Source organism: Manacus candei, unplaced genomic scaffold, assembly GCF_025592945.1.
Source record: "Manacus candei isolate 608988 ecotype Guabito, Panama unplaced genomic scaffold, ASM2559294v1 h1tg000008l, whole genome shotgun sequence".
Taxonomy (NCBI): Eukaryota; Metazoa; Chordata; class Aves; order Passeriformes; family Pipridae; genus Manacus; species Manacus candei.
In genome coordinates this window covers 24,680,901-24,698,140 of record NW_026138056.1, presented here as the reverse complement: position 1 = coordinate 24,698,140, position 17,240 = coordinate 24,680,901, and the positions used below count along the sequence as shown (strand labels likewise).

Sequence of the window (17,240 nt, the reverse complement as noted above, 5' to 3'; positions counted from 1 at the left end):
TTTAAAAAAATAATAAAAATAAATCTATGAATTTGGCAGAACTGTCAGGGAATACTGCTCCACTTTGTCTGAAGTATCATTTCTTTCTGACCACTATTTCTGGGTCTGATTCTTTACACAACTCTTGTGGTCAAGTCCCATTAAATAAATCTTTTCTGCTTTATATGTGAAGCTGTGCAGGGAATTTTCCTTCATGGTATTACAAAGCAAATCTGAATAATTTTATTCAATTTACTGCTTTAATGTAATTAGTTAATTGATTTAAGTTAATAATTTAATCCATGCTACTCTGTGCCTCCTTTAATGACAGAAACTAGGAGGGAACACTCCTATTACCAAGCCAAACCAGCTATATATTTCTGAAGCATGGTTTTCATTCTGATAGAATGAAAACTTTTTAATTCCTCATTTCTCTTCTTTACAATAAACTAGTCTCACATCTCTGAGAGTGAAGATCCACATAAGAAGCCACAGAACCATATGAATATGAAATTTCAGCCTTTCTCAGCTCTGCAGCCATCCTTACCAAGATACGAACTGGTGTGTCCCTCCTGCATGAGAGACTTCCCTCATCATGTAACTGTTTTGGTGAGGATCCTGTCCTTGCACTCATTTTGACAGGGCAGAAGGTGAGTAGTGGGAGACAGGAAGAAGAGTTGTTTCTTCTCCTGACAGCAGAAAGTACTGCTGTCTTCTTACTGTATGCTGGCAAGGTTGGGAACATTGGTGTTGCTACTACAGCTTTACATCACATAATTGGCTTAAATTCCTTGGATACTCTGCTAATGCAGGGCCTCATCTACAGTTAATTTGCTTACGGTGGATATAGTAATGTGTTTTTACTGTACTTTCATATTACTGCATCTACTCCTTGGGAATTCAAGATTTCAGTGTGGTTGGCCAAGCAAGGTAAACTCAAGAATTAGCTTTTTGTATATATACTTTGTATTTATACTTTTTGTATATAAAATGGACTTTGTTAAAAAGTGACTTGAAATGTTAAACAGTTGGTTTGTTCAAATAGCTAAAGTGACTAAACATTTGAACTTGACTTCAGAACATGAATACTCTCACAGCAAAATATAGTGCACTGAGGAATTTTGCTGATGGCTATGGTATGAATGACCTAAATCATCCCCTAAAAGAGAGCCATTTCTTCGATCTTCCACTGAGCATGTAAAACAAAGGAATCGGTGCAGTACCGCAAGCAAGCTTTCATTCAAGCAGTGAAACTTTACTGTTGTGTTTCATGATAAGTACATTGGCCACACTGGTATTATCAGCTTCATAATTCCTAGCTACTGCTCTGTTTTTAGTCCTGCTAACTTTGGTACAATTCAGACAGATTTGAAGAGCACAGTAGAAAGAAGCCTCAGAAGCAGCTAAAAGAATTTCACTCCCGTGGACTTGAGGTCCACTGATGTGAGCTGAAAGGAGCTTCCCAAGTAGGGAACCATTGGTGAGAGACGAGGGACATGTCACAGGTCTGCCATGTGAAAGCTAAATATGCTGAACTGCCCTTAAGCAAGATCCTTCATGGTGAAGACGACAGCTGAGACCACAAAGGCTTTTTTTAAGCTTTCAGCTATAAAAACAGTGACACTATTCCTCTTGGATAAAAATCCACTATCGATATCAAACCCTTGTCCCATCAACTCAGCTACAGTGCTATATCATGAGTAGCTATGAGTTGTTAGAAACACACTAAGGTTCTGAATATGCTGCAGAACCTTAGACTCCAGAAGAGTTACAGGACAGAAACAGATGAGCTAACAAAAGCTGCTCTGGTTAGCTGTTCTGTATGGTGTGATAAGCACTGAATTTCATCTACAAAAAAATGGTTCTTGAGCACCGTACCCAACATTTTCCTGAATTACAGTTCTGCAACAGGGACACCTTGAAGATAGATTAGTTTGCCTGTTCGATACACTTAAACTTTCTGAAGCTTTAGGGAAAGATGGATTTTTATGAAAGAGAATAGAACAGGCAGTGTGCTTGTGGCACAGAGACTTGTGCAGTTGTGGCTTTCTTTTTCCAACAGGCTGAGGAAATTCAGTCGAAGAATACAGTATCTGGATTACACCACTGTAAGGGCAAAAGTTGTACAAAATACATTGGATTTTGCATTTTAATCAAGTTATAGTGTCTCTATATGCTACAACAATCACACTGAAATAAAATCTTCATGTGAAATACAGTATTCTTACTTACTGGCCCCAGGTACTGCATATTGCAAGACTGTTGCTTGTCTAGACACAAGTCGGTGACTAACTGATGATTAATTAGCTTAACTTATACTGTCATCAAATTCATTACTTTCATAAGTAATTTTTTAAATGACTTAGCTCATGTAGGCAAACTTGGGTAATTATTGACATAGTTCAAATAATTAAAACACTTGTAGCAAAAGGCTCAGAGAAATACAGTCAAAGTGAAGTCTTACCAAATGTGAAGTTTTCTCTAGGGTCACAGGCAACAGATTTTTCTGGCTCCACAGAGCTCTTTTTTTCAAAATCTGTTCCACATGGTGTGTCTTTGGTCCTTGTTTTGTTAAGAAAAGACTGAGGGACTTGCCCAGGCAAATAGCAAGGCATGGTTGGAACTACATGTATTTATGCATTTCCAATGCATTTAGCAGACAATATTGACAGTAGTTCCCCTCTCAGTTTAGTCAATGTCTTAATTCTGCCATTGCTTACATTAAATGCTAGTACGTTTGGGTCACAATCTTGACTGCAGTTATAATCTAGAAATACTTACTGTATGTGATCGTTACCATCTGGGTCAACAGATGTTCTTCTCAAATATCTCAAATATCTCAAATATCAATCACAAATGGATCAGACTGTACTCTAGTGATAAACAGGATCATCCCAATATATCTCTTATTCATCTTTCAAATTGTGAGGCTCAATTAATTCATATTTTTAGAAAGTTCTTGATGAGAAGTTGCTATAGAAATCAAAAATATTTGCAGCCTAGAGAAACTCTTTTCAGCACAATTATTTTTCTTGTTACATTTTTTCTAATTATGTTTCAGTCTTGTCCATGGATCTTAGTTTTCCATTGTCTAACAGAATGTTTGAGGCTTGTGGATTCATTATACACAAGCTGATACTATAGTTTTAGAAACTCCATTACTTGAAATAGGACTTTTGAAGACAAGAGTAAAAATATAGAAATTAGTACAGAATCATAAAATAGCTGATGGAATATGCCAGAAGTTTATTGTCCAGAATTCTCTGCATTTGACAAAAAAAATAATAATCAAGGGCCTCTAAGAACAAATTCATTTGTTAATGCCTCCATCAATATGAAAACAGATGCTTCAACTACAGCAACTTTCACAACCACCATTAAACCACTAAGATTTTAATAAATCTGAGGTTAGGCTTTCAAGATTAGTCTAGAACACGTCTCACTGTCCTATGAAGAAACTATATATATATACAAATGTTAAAAGTTTGGAGAAACTGAAAGAATAAGTGCTGGAGTGCTATTTCATGCCTTAGCTTTTCAGGAGCTATCCAGGTCGTAGTGTCTCAGCCTAGGATTGATGCACTGGAGTTTCCTGATGTGAAGTACAATTTAAAGATAAATATACATCCTTAAAATTGATCACTTGTTGACAACTTCAGAACATCTACCTTACTAAAACTAAGTAAAAACTAAAACCCCCTCAATCCATAGATTTCTGGAGTGGACTTCTCTGACTGAACACAGGTCCATGCAACTCCTCCTGTCACTTCAAAATGATACGTTAGTTGAAATTAAAAACAAACGAACCAAAAAAGAACAAAGTGTCTGAAATCCCCTGGCACTGTGCCTCCATTAAGAAACCACAAACGCCTCTTCTAGAAAAATAGACCATGGTACAGAAGCAATTGCTTCATTCCGTTCACCCCTTTTTACCTGGCAGCATCAGGATTGCCACCAATGTCAGTTCCACTATGGGTTTGTCAGAGCAATATTGAGCCCAGATTAATACACCCCACTGGATACAGGTTGAGTCTCTGTGTTTCCCAGGGAACTGGCTTACCATGGAGCCAGAGAAGATTTATATGGGCTTATTAGCTCCAGCTCTGTGTAATGCAAAAGCAGCTGTACTGATTACAGAGCTGAGATGCTCCTGGAAGGAGTGTAGAAACATTCATTTGGCTTTGAGCTTCAGCTAAATTCTGTGGCATGAATAATCTGCACCACATGGATATCAAGTGCTGAATGTATCCTGCTTCTGAATGGATGCACAACCAACATATCTAGTGAGGCAGTGCTGAGATAGAAGAATTTAAGAGCTCTGAGCCTAAAAGAAATTCAAACTGTTCTTTATTTCTAGGTTGTCAGCAACTTGTTTTGCACAGAAAAACAAGACTGAATCTGATTATTTAAAGGAAGGTCAGAGAGTCAGATTCACCTTCACGCATGGGATCAAGCACAAAAATCTATGAATCACTTCATGTCTGTTTTGACTGCTTGTCAGTGCTTCTTAGGTCCTGGGCTGAGCCTCTCCTGTGGTATGAACATGCCCTTGAGGCCTTCATCGTGCTTAGTTCTAAACAACTTCTGAAGGTGACGAGTGTTCTTACTTTATGGTAGTAATCATTATCTGGAATTGTTCAGACTCTACAAGACTAGCCCTCTAACTTCTGGTTTTAATATTTTCATTGGAAATGAATAAGTGTAATTGACTTATGTAATGCTTAATGGGAGTTAGCATTACTAAATGCCTACTGAGCACCCTGAATCTTAAACATGAAAAAAATAATCTAGAGTTACTTGCCTCATGAATACAGGCATATATATCCCCCTTGTGATAGGTAAATGCATATAAAAGTTAGCCATACACTGGATTTTAATTACCCCTGAGGGCCATATAACAGAATAGGTTGGAATTTATTCATGTTAAAATCACACTAATTTTAATTCAATCACTGTTTTTACTTTACACGTGCATCTGCGTCTACTTAAATAATTTCATGGGGTGGGAGTCACCTCTACATCATAGACACTAAGATTTAATTTTCAAAATGCTGGTGTCACTACATGAGGTAGGTGCCTAAGCTCCCACAACAGTCAGAAGGCAATCCAGCCTGTACAGTTAGGGGAACCTTGAAACTATTTGACTGTCCAGGTGCAGATCTCCAAGTTCCACTGGCTGTATTGACTCAAATGCTACTGCCTATAATGGGAGTCCAGATATGCACACACTAGCACCTACATCTAGGTCTCTGGATCCTATCCAGTAGATGAGGTAACTGGTGTCATTTTTGAGCTATTGGCCAACTCTTTTTACTGAAAAGATATTGAAAAGCACAAATTTGAAAGTTTTAGGATATAATCAACATACTCTACATACGTGGATTAAAATCTCCCTGGTGATGCTCCTTTAAGCTGTATGCAAAGGTACAACTATTGCACAATTACAAAATTAGAGGAAGAAAATGAAAAAATCACGCTGGGGACGGTTTCTTAAATTTTCATGATTTCACAACTTTTGTCTGGGGAATCAGTGATCACCACTACAAAACAAGGCTAGAGATTACACCTATGTCTATCTCCTTATCTACCTATATGTACACACACATACACACAGAGATCCCAAACTTTGCTGTGAAATGTTTGGGGGCAAACTATATTGCATTTTCAAATCTTATTTAGTCTCATCTTCCATCTGCCATTTTTACATCTTCTGCAGCTTTTTGCAAAGATAAAAGGCATAAAAAGGAAAAGGTTCAGAGAAGTGTTAAAGTTAGGGAACCTTTTATAAGGAAAAATGTGACGAGGAAAAAGAGAAAGGAAGCAGTGAAACAAATGGCACAGATGTGAGAAAGGCATGTCCATGTACAAGTCAGTGCTGATAAAGCTAATCAGGTTGAGTTAAACCCTTGTAAGGACACCTCTAGGAACTGTGACACATATACAAACAAATTAACAATGTCTAAGAGTACTTGGGTCACTATAGCATGAACCAATGTGCTTTTCAGCAAGCATGCAACAAATTACATCAGTGCCCTTTCAGAGAAACTTAGAAGCTTAACTTCACAGGAGCAATTAAAATAATCCATACCTATCGTACTGCACAACTTAAGATACCAAAAGTTCCTTGGAGACCTAATGGTAGGCTTCTGGGTCTGCTCAGTTGTCACCTTGTCTACCTTGCACTAATTGCTTAAGACCCTGCCTTTTAGCTAAAGCTGTTTGGGAGATGCAAACCAGGCATGATTCTCCAAGGAAGCCCAATTTGTGAGGCACACATCAGCCATGGAAAACTCATGGGTTGCTGGGGATCCATCAGAAACTGGAAGCCTGAGGTTCAAGCACTCCCCCTCATGACGACATCTGGAGCTCCAGCTCCTGTCCCAGGAGTGTTCCTCAGTCATCAGGCAGTGGTGATAAAATGTTCAGCCTACCTCTCCTGGGAAAGTTGCTCCAGGCAAGGTCCACATGCTGGGGATGAGGAGGAGCAGGGATTGGTTCTGCAGCTTAGCTCACTTGATGTGGGGACAGGCTGCTGTCATTCTTGAGACATTTCTGCTCTTTATCAAATGACAATTTTGTGATGATATGGAAAGAGTAGAAAGAGTTTAGGAGCAAGCACTGAGACTGAGGATATGACTCCAGGTTCCAAGTATCTGCTTCTCAGAGAAGCATGATTGTAGCCCTGACCTAGGTATCTGTGTTTGTGCAAAACAGACAGCTATCTGGGATATCCGTCCCCATGTCATCCACCATAAGCTGCTTCCATTTCCCCTTGCTCAGACCTCAGTCTGGGAGGAAAAAAACCTCTCCCACAATTGCAGGTGTCTGACAATACTTAGCAAATTCTATTCCCAGAGATTTCTAACCTAAAGTCCCTTTACTGCCTTTTGCCCTAGAGAACGAAACTTTCCTCTGAGCATTCTTCACCACTCAAATGTACTGGAGAAGTCATGTGTACTCTGTGACTGTTTGGGAAGTTTCAGGCCCCCATCTAAGTGGCTCAATGTATTTTCTGATTACCTGTTAAAGATGACTCACAACATTGTGTAAAGCTTGCTATTGTTACACGACTTACTTTGTCACTCAACAACCCAGGAAGGAGCCAGGAAAGCTGCACTTCAGTGCTGCTCCTGAGTTTCAGCTATTTGATCAGGCTTCCTTCCCTAAGACCGATGTTTGCAAGTTTCACAGTGGCTGTTGGGTTTTGTAACTGCAATTGTAAGGCTAGTTTGACATGCCATAGCTAAATATATTTAAACAAAAAATGTGCTTAAAAAGGACTAAACATATAAATGATTCTATTTGTACCTAGTAAAGTCAGCTTCAAAATTGTTTGCTATTTAGCTAAGGGCATAAAAATTCCTTGGGAGGTCTGAACTAAATGAAGCGATAGATTTCAGGGTGGGAGGTTTAATAATTCCCCTAGCTGCATGCTCAAAGGTGCAGGGCCCTCTTGAGCAGAGGCTACATTTTGCCAAATTCATTGAATGAAGCTAAAAAGACCATGATCTACTCAAACACAGAAACAACTTGTCATTACTTGCACTGTCAATACCTGAAAACATGTGACCTTTGCTGCTGGCAAAGTAACATCTTATAGCCCAGAGGTACATTAAATGAGCTTAACATAGAATCAGTTTGACACTAACATTAATCTAGGGCTTGTGGACTTAGGAGAATCACAAATCTTCTTTTATAGCTTGAAGCAGGTCAAACATCTCCCTGTATTGAAACAATTTTTGAGTTCACACAGGTAAAGAAAGTATCCATTATTTAAAATAAACATCTCTGAGACATATACAAAATATTTTAATTAAGTAGTTGCATTCTATCCTGCTTAACTTTTCTGTGCAGTTTTAACAGCATATATTATTCTACTGCTCACTAAACCCTTGTTTAGTTTCCTAGTATCCATAAAATTACACGTCACTGAAATGGCTGCATTTCAGTGATGGGTGAAATGATCCCTCTTGTTTTCTTCATACAGTGAAGTAATAGTACCACTTGAAAATGTTTTTCTTTATTTCTACTTACAGAAGGGACATGTCTACAAAAAGAAAAAAAGTGAAACATAAGAGCCAGAATCTCTTACGTTATTATCTAGACAGAAGGAGCGCCCATTTCAGGTTTCATTTTAAAATTCTGATCTACGTAAGTCTTTTGTTGCTATTCAATATACTGATCAAGAATGCACGTAAACTGTTGTTCTACATGAAAAATTCAAATACCACAAAGTGATACCTTCTTATTCAACAATATTTGTGCAGTGAATAGCAAACTTCAGAACTAATCCAACATCAAAAACAGATTTCCTCCACAGATACGTTTTGTTCAGATGTTATAATGGTGATAATCTAATGAGTAACTCTATATAGGGCATCTAAAGTTTGTAGCCAGCAAATCTTTGCTACAGGAATATGTCTGATGTAGCCTATATACCTTCAGTAAAGTGATTTATTAGATAGAAGCTATGTTTGTAAAGTTGCTTGCAGAAGCTGCATAACTTTAGCACAATCACTCTAACCATCATGAACCACAAAAGACATGGGAAATTCATGATAGTGGTTTTATGACAGAGTTACACATTAATGAAAGTTTTCAGAAATCAGAAGAACAATAGAGCTGTTCTACCTTTGATATGTTCCTGGAATGAGACAGATGCACTCAGTTCTCTCTTATCACAATTTTTTTCCAGATAATAACCGTAAGTATCCTTATGCTGTCTATTCCAGTTAATCTCCTTTGAGTTAATAGTTATATCTTTGTTGCGGTTGTATTACAGCATCATGCTTCACCTTAACTACTGTATCACCTCTCTTTATTTTAACCCCAGCCTATGCCATATGAGTGGTATAATATTCAGACCAGCAGAAAATTACCATGCACCTGAGCTTCAGACAACGCACTCTGAAGATGGTCAACAACACTTGGTAGTGAATAGAAGGAAAATCATGGGGGGGGAAACATCAACACCTCCACTCCAAAATATTCTTAGAATACCTACCTTCTTTCATAAGGTTAAAAATTCATAATGATCCAACTGGGTACCTTGAGGTGCAAAGTACATTCACCATGTTCTGAATATCACAGATTATAATTCTTATAGAATTCTAAGTGTAACCCAAACATGAGGCTGTGCAAACACAGTTCACCACTTCCACGGCATCACGGTCACTAGTTGAGATATTTACAAATTTATCTAAATCACAACTGAAATTCAAAGTTCAAGTTTCCATATAAAAACTGTTTTCTTTTGTTGTCTTATGGTATTCTGGTTTATTTCAATAGCTGTGCACAGTTTTAAGTATTCAGAAACACACAGTGTACATGATGGTTTAATTTGGTACCACTGAAACTATGAAGGCCTCCTACCTAAAAGAAAAAGTTATTGTGTGTAGAAGAATCTAAAGATGCTGGTGAAGAATGTTTTCATTTCAGTTACAATTACTGTGTCATCATGTCTCTATTTGTTTTCAATTAGTTGCATGGTTGAACATCGTCAGTCAGTCATGTCTCTGACTATTTATAAATATAGAATTAATGGCTATAAAGACCTGCTTTGCTAATCACTGGTTATATTTTATTGCCTTAGTCATCTTAATTTACATCTTACAGGACCTGATCACGGAGAGGTCTGGGAATGCCTTCAGTGGGAACTGGTATGACCTGCAGCTTCCAGGATCAGTTCCTAGAGATAAACAAGCTCACTGTGCGATACACGGCTGCCAAGCCGTGCAGCCTGGCATTTCTCTACGGCATTTATGAGCATCCCACTACTGCATTATCCAAGCACTACATAATCTTAAATGTCTCTGTCCTGTGAGATGGTGAAGCAATATTTTCCCTATGGCACTGACTGTAGCACTGTCACACAGGAAATCTTGCCTGGAGCAAGGAGGTGAGCCTCGATTCCTCTATCAGCTTAATCAGCTATTACGCCGTTTTCTCACTGCAGTGTAGCACCAAAGGAGCTGAGAAGGGGATGATGACTTACTTAGGGAATCTCTCATGTACACCTCCTCTCTCCTCTGTACACACTCCTATATATTAAGAACTGGAAAACTGGCTGGAAACCCATGATTTTTCTTCCACCCGAGGAATAAAGTTTGAAACACAGTGAAATTCTTCCCAGAAGTAATATCTTCTCTCTCAACATTTCTTTAGGTGAGAGCCTGCACTTCACTTGTAAACAATCTGGTTGCATGTCAAGACACAAACCTACCAGACCTTTACATGACACAGATAAGCAGCCATTTTCTTCTTCCTTCTGGGAACAGATTGAGGAGGAGGTAGGGAAAATTATTACAACTTGAGGAAACAATGAGAAAGAAATGTTGTCTTAGATCCGTAAAACTGGAAGGCAACAACAAATGCTGGAAAGTTTTCCCATTAGTGTTTCTTGGCCCCAAGTCAGCAAGCTGCTTCATTGCTATGTCAATAGCACATATACTTATATAAACACATGTCCAAGTGCTTTTCTCACTGCAAGTAGATTTAAGTAGTTGCAGATATGTAATTTTTTTTCAAGATGTCCAAAAAAGTCCTCTGTGAAGAAATGTCAGTCTCATCCATACATCTCACTCAAAAAGCATTTACAGTTTTCATATTACTTTATATCACCACTGATGTCACATTAGGCAGTTCTGCCTGGTTGTATGGTCTTGTTTTAACTGTTTTCTTTTGTCATTCTGTTCTTAATACATAAAGTCAGAAAAGAGTTTCCTTTCTAGTATTCTTTTTTCCCATTCCCTGAGTATATCATGCAATATAGTTCCTGTGTGAACCTCATGAAGCTCAACAAGGCCAAGTGCAAGGTCCTGCATGTGGTTCAAGCACAAATGTGGGTTGGGCAGAGAATGAGTTGAGAGCAGCGCTAAGGAGAAGGACCTGGGGATATTGGTTGACAAGAAGCTCAACATGACCTGGCAATGTACACTTGCAGCCCAGAAAGCCAATTGTGTACAGGGCTGCATCAAAAGAAATGTGGCCAGCAGGCTGAGAGAGGCGATTCTGCTCTCCTACTCTGCTCTCAGGAGACTCTACCTGGAATGCTGCATCCTGCTCTGGGGCCCTCGGCATGACAAGGATGTGGAACTGTTGGAGCACATCCAGAGGAGGGCCATTAAGATACTCAGAGGGTTGGAACACCTCTTTATGAATACAGGCTGAAAGAGTTGGGATTGTTGAGTCTGGAGAAGTTTCCAAAAAGACCTTAGAAAAGCCCCCTAAAGGGGCCCTACAAAAAGCTGGAGAGGGACATTTTACAAAGACATGTAGTGATAGGGCAAGGGGGAATGGCTTCAAACTGAAAAAGGATGGATTTAGATTAGACATTAGGGTGGTGAGTCACTGGAACAGGTAGCCCAGAGAAGCTGTGGATGCCTCATCCCTGGAAGTGTTCAGGGTCAGGTTGCATGGGGCACTGAACAACTTCATGTAGTGGAAGGTGTCCCTGCCCATGGTGGGTAGTTAGAACTAGATGATCTTTAAGTTTAGTTGGAACTAGATGATCTTCCAACCCAAACCATTCTATGACTCTATGATTATATGGTAATTACAATCTTATTGATAATACAAATAAAGATATTTTGTATTTTTGCAAAATCTCAGATATTTCTGGATCAAGTTACTGGCAATAGAAGCGTACGGCTAAAAAAAATCTCAGTTCTTCTTAAATGTTCATCTGAATGGAAATATTTGGAAGGGGTATAGGAAAACATGACACATACAATTCTTTTACAAAATCCACCTTAAAGACACTTCTTACATGAAATATTAGAAGTATTTTTATCAGACTGTGCATGTCTTACTTTGATGCCCTTGCATTGTGCCATTCCTCCAGTAAGGCACAGTAATATGACTGATAATGGATAGGAAGGAAGTGACTTGGCTCTTACAGGAAAAAAAAACACCTAAATTTAGGAAAAAAAAATCATAAATACTCCCAGAGACGGGCAATTTGACAGCTTGATCTTGTAATCCTAAGAGTACACTTATACAAAAGTTCCTGCCTTCATTTTGGTGCAGGTTAGAAACGAAGCTATTTGGATCTATTTTGCTCTTGCCCGTCACTCTTTTCCCAAGCACACACTAAGCATAATGCCCACCAAACTGCTGACCGCCTGTTCCTCATTAAGGCATGCGGTGCAGAGAAACACACCAGCAAGAAAACCAATGAAGCAACATAATCAGCAGCTGAGAACCCTTTCCCACTAAGTAGCAGGAGGAAACGAAGGAGAAAAACCTCATCCTTTTTCTTTGGAGCTCTACTGGTGTGAACTAATTTAATAGGGATGAGCAGCCACAAAGGCAAACAAGTTAAGTGACATGTGGTAGGTTACAGATATACTAAAAGCAAATCCCTGAATCTTCCTTTTCACAGCTTGTAAAGGGAAAACTCCAAGATCACAGACTTTCTGCTGTATTGACAGTCTGTAAAAAAAAAACTCCCTCTAGATCTTAATCAACAGCGTATATAGAAAAACAGAAAGGGTTTATGTGTGACTGTATGATGGAAAAGAAAACCAAATGGAAATGGCACTTGTTTACCAGGTAAGATCAGAAATGTGATGTGGGCAAAAAAGTAACAAAATAGAGAGGAAATGAAGGGGCAAAGTTGTGTCTTCTTGGAATATCTGATTTTATCAGCTATAACTATTGCAGTTAAAATTTGCTTACCCTAATGCATTTAGGTGGAACCCCCCTTATCTTTCAGCTAGTAATCCCCTTCTAAGTAATCTTCTTTTCCAAACTGAGAAACTTGACAATATGAGAGGAAAAAAAGTTGAGAATGAATCAGTTTGTTTGCAAAAGTGGGATACATTAGTGAGAACTAAAGTCACTGATGTCAGAGATCACTTGGGAGGGATGCAGAAGCAAACAGCTTCTTAGAATGCTTGCTAGCAGATAATCTTTCCATGGGTTTGTGTCTGAACATGTATGCACATGCAACACAGACTTCTGTGTCAGAGCATTTTCCTAAGGGACTTACCTATTTTTGGTAGGTATTTCCTAGTGACCTTATAGCAGGAAACAAAGAAAAACCCTCTAGATAAGGAGATGAAGACACAACAAGATCCTAGATAGAGAAAAGCTGCCTGACTGCAGATTCAACACAACTTGGCTGCATCCTGTGCAGACAACTAATAACAGCAAAACATCACAGCACAGAAAGCGAAACCCTACAAAAAGACAGTAGTTTTGCTGTACACCTCCTAGCAGGACATTTAGCAATACCTTTGCTGATAGATCAGTGACTGTGCCCTCAGTGGGCATACACTAAAATGAAGGGTGGTGATGCAATGAACTGCAAGAAAATGTTACAAGTTCTATATCTCTGTTCCTAAGTTTCTTGACCTCCCCTAGCCTCTCCCAGCCTGCTGGGATTTTTGCAAATTATTCTGTGAGACCCATCTTACCATACATCCAGGTTTTTTTCTTGGAGATACCACTGATCAGTCCAGTACTCTTGACCTCATGTGGACTCACTCTCTTCAGTCCTGTAACATGCAAGCCTCTCCAGTTCTTGTTTCTAGATCGTGCTCATTTCAGATGAACTAAAATGGGTTTTTCAAGCTCTTATACTTCCCCAAAATAAACTGGGAGCCATATATATCTATTTGGAACTGGGACTGGGATATGTGTGTGTGCAGTAATGAAACTACGTTTCTAAAAAATCTGACCCCAAGGGTTAAGTTGTACTCAACTTAATTAACTGAAGTTGGCTCTTGGAACGTCAGCGGATAATGTGCCAGGAAAGTCTTTGCACTGAGTGTGTCATTAATAGATTATATACATATGAGACATGATTTTTAAGCTTCAGGTCAAAAAGCTGCCTTTTCATTTTTCTTGGAACTTTTCAACTATTTTATCCATGGTGCAAGTGATAACACTTTATTTCATAATAAATATTCTGAAAGCATTTCTAATACTAACAAATATGAATTACATTTATGCATACTTCACAGTTATAGGTTCACTGTATGAGATATATGACCCAAAACCTGTAGAGAAAAAGTATGTTTATAAACTTTTCTTGCAAAATCTCTCTAGAACAGCAGATGAGGTAGTCAATAAAGAGTGAACCACTAAAGTTTCAGGTTAGATAAATAATGTCCAAGCTTTAAAAAAAAATAAAAATTAACCTTTGGATCTGCAAAAATTGCTTGGAAATCTTCCAATTTAAGTCCTTTATAAGACTATTTGTGTTTCCTGCCTTTGGTAGACTGGGAACATGGCCGAAATGATCACTTGTAATTTTACTGAGTAGAACTGGAAGGTATGGAAAATAATAATCCAATGCATTCTCTTCATCAAAAGCAAGATCACCCATTGAAATGATACTATTTCATAACTTCTGTGAAAATCTAAGGCATGCATTTTCTTGCCCCTAGTCTAGTTAACCTCTTTAAGAGAAACCTAGGAAAAATACAGATAAACCTAGTAAAAATTTAGATAAAATTGGGAGAGAACATTAAGATGTAAATGAAGTTATTAACTAGATCATCGGTATAGGACAGACTGGATATCCTGATATGCGGTATGCAAGAAAATAATACATGCTTTACAGGGGACCAATATACAGCCACACATCTGGAGGGAAAATAAAGCAGATTGAATAATCTCACATTAATTCCTATCATTATGAAACATTATCTAAAGATCTGGAAACTTAAATATTCTGTAATTAAAATAAACTATGAGCTAACATGTCAAAGAGTAAGTGGTTCCAACAAAAGTCCATACAAAAACTTGCACGTGAAATAAACTTGATGTATACCAGCTGTCTTTCACAGCTAGTAATGCCTTAATTTTAAATCAAATTTACCTCTGCCACACATATACCTGCTACTAAATCACATGTATTTGCAAATTGTTTAACCAGAAATACTTTATGTAAATGAGGTGACAGAAAATAATACAGTTAAGGGAAAAAATGAATCTCAGAGCATTTTGAACTTCCTGCTCTGTGTTCTGTCATGTGGCTTTATATTTTTATTTGTTAAGCTGAGACGAATCATTTGATACTCAGTCTAGTGCCATAATTCCCACATCACGAGGTCACCACACAACTTGCTATGACCTCCTAATTCCACCTAAAAGTCAGCCAGACCTTGAAAGCACATAACTACTGCAGATATTTTGGAATTGCTTTGGCAGAGTCCAATACGACAGTTTGCATAATGCTTTCTCTTTACCATGACCAGCTGCATACAGTGAGGTTAGGTTCAAGTTTTCATAATCATCATGTTCACATAAACAAGGGAAAATTCCAAACCATTACTTTTCACTTAATGTATATCTTTCCCTGCAGGAAAAGTGCGCTTTTATCTTGACATAACTGAAGTCTATAAAATATTCCTTTTTGTAAACTCACGAAAGGCATACGTTTTGTTCACAGGATATTATTCAATAACCACAAAACATACCATTCCTGGATGTCTTAAAAAACAGAAAGTTAATAGTAGCAAACTTTGGATTGAAAAGCTATCTGCGTAATCATTTACTGGCTTACTAAAATGTTAAGGGTCCTTGAGTTAGTCTTGAGCCTTTAAAGTTTGGCAGGACAGAACCTCCAGAAGATTTACTACAGCTTAATTATTGACCTGACATAAGACTTAGGCTAGGTAGCACATGCTGATGGCTTCTTTGGTTTAATTAATTAATGAATAAGCATTATATTTTTGTACCTTTGAAGATTTCCTGAAATTAATGTGCCTTGGTTAATTTTCATAGCATTGGGTAGAAGTCTGTACGTCTTGCATAGTGAATTTATTACAGGCAAAACCTGCAAAAAGGGGAAAGCACATTAATACTTAAAAGTGCTAGGAATCACACTTTTCAGTTTTAACACAAGCTCTGTTCATACTGGATTTAGAATTTGTTTGTAAAACTAAACTAAATAAAATAAACTAAATTCCTGTTTACTTTGCTGAATCACTCTGCAGAATCAAGTTTATCCATGTATAATCACCTTGCTTACAAGTTAGCAAACTGCCATATTTAAAATAATTGAAACTTTACATTTTTTAAAAATCCTGACTTCATTGTGTTTTGTTCATCATTAAAGTAGCTATCAGTGTGTACCTGCTACTTCAGAGCCTTAGTACAGGCAAGATAACTTACGGTGGATGTTTTTCTACATGAGAAAAAAAAAGAACAATTGTAAAATAGTACAGAAAAGATAACCTATATTCTATTTAGCTATTAAAATCAAATGAAAGTGTTTTCCTTTTGCACTCCCTGTGAGAAAGCTCTATCAAATTTAACAGCACTGTAGATCTTCAAGTTCAGTGTAGTCCTACTGTTTGACTAACAAAACGTTTACATCTCCAGCCCCAGATTCGAATGGACAGTTCAAATATCCAGATGTTTGTTATTAAGTTCTATAACTTGTTGACACATTTTCCAGGAATATTTGTAATATTTGAATAGAAATTTGGAGATACGTGCCTTGGCTTTCATAATTGTTCATTCATTTACTTATTCTTTACTAAAATGAGGTAATATTGAAATCATATATAAATTACCACAAACAATAGTTTTGTCTTTAGGCAACTGAAAGGTAGCTACTAGTATCTAGTATATTAATCTAAATTCCTCAATCATCTTCTTCCTTTGGTAAGAACCTACTGGTTCATATCTACTTTCTCTTCTTCTAGCCTGAGCAACTATTAAGATTCCAGATCTCACAGGTGACTCTAGTCAGGAGAAAGTTTCACTGACAGAAAAAGGAGCTTTGCTTCATTTATTTTGATGAACACAAGAAATATTTTGTTGACATGAGCTATAGTTTCAGCCTCAACGAGTCACAATCTTCTGACAGAACAGACACCACCTTCCCCCACTGTCCTGACAGCGAGTGTCTCCAGCATGTGTCTGCAGACACTCCCGGGGCTGAGGAGGGCCAGAAGAAAGAACTAATCCGCCCAAGTACTAATCGTGCCAGCCAAAACCATAACAGCAAAACAGCAAGCAAGATTAGTTTTTAGATGGGTCAGCTCTATCACATGGCTCCCTGTGTTGTCACACCACTTCCAGTGCCATCACAAGAAATGAGGAGAACCAGGGGCCACCACCCCAGCAGTCAGAATGTACAACATGATGCCCTCGGCTGGAATACGGAGGCACTAAACCCATCAGACAGTGTTCTCCTGCCTAAGTCAGCCTGTCAGTCAAAAGGGCTTCTCTCTAGTTTCCTCTGTTGTTAAGTCTCTTTGTCAATGTCTGTCTGCTCCCCTTCTTCAAGATCTCTCTCCATC

General features: G+C 38.1%; 1 protein-coding gene across 1 annotated transcript in view; it reads right to left on the bottom strand.

The window, feature by feature from the left end:
- The window catches only part of SULF1 (sulfatase 1), a 121,310-nt gene that overhangs the window by 83,008 nt on the left and 21,062 nt on the right, over window positions 1-17,240 (bottom strand). The window contains exon 4 of the mRNA XM_051768451.1: window positions 15,669-15,766. The gene's annotated coding sequence lies outside the window, so the exon portion shown is untranslated. The remainder of the gene's footprint in view (window positions 1-15,668; window positions 15,767-17,240) is intronic.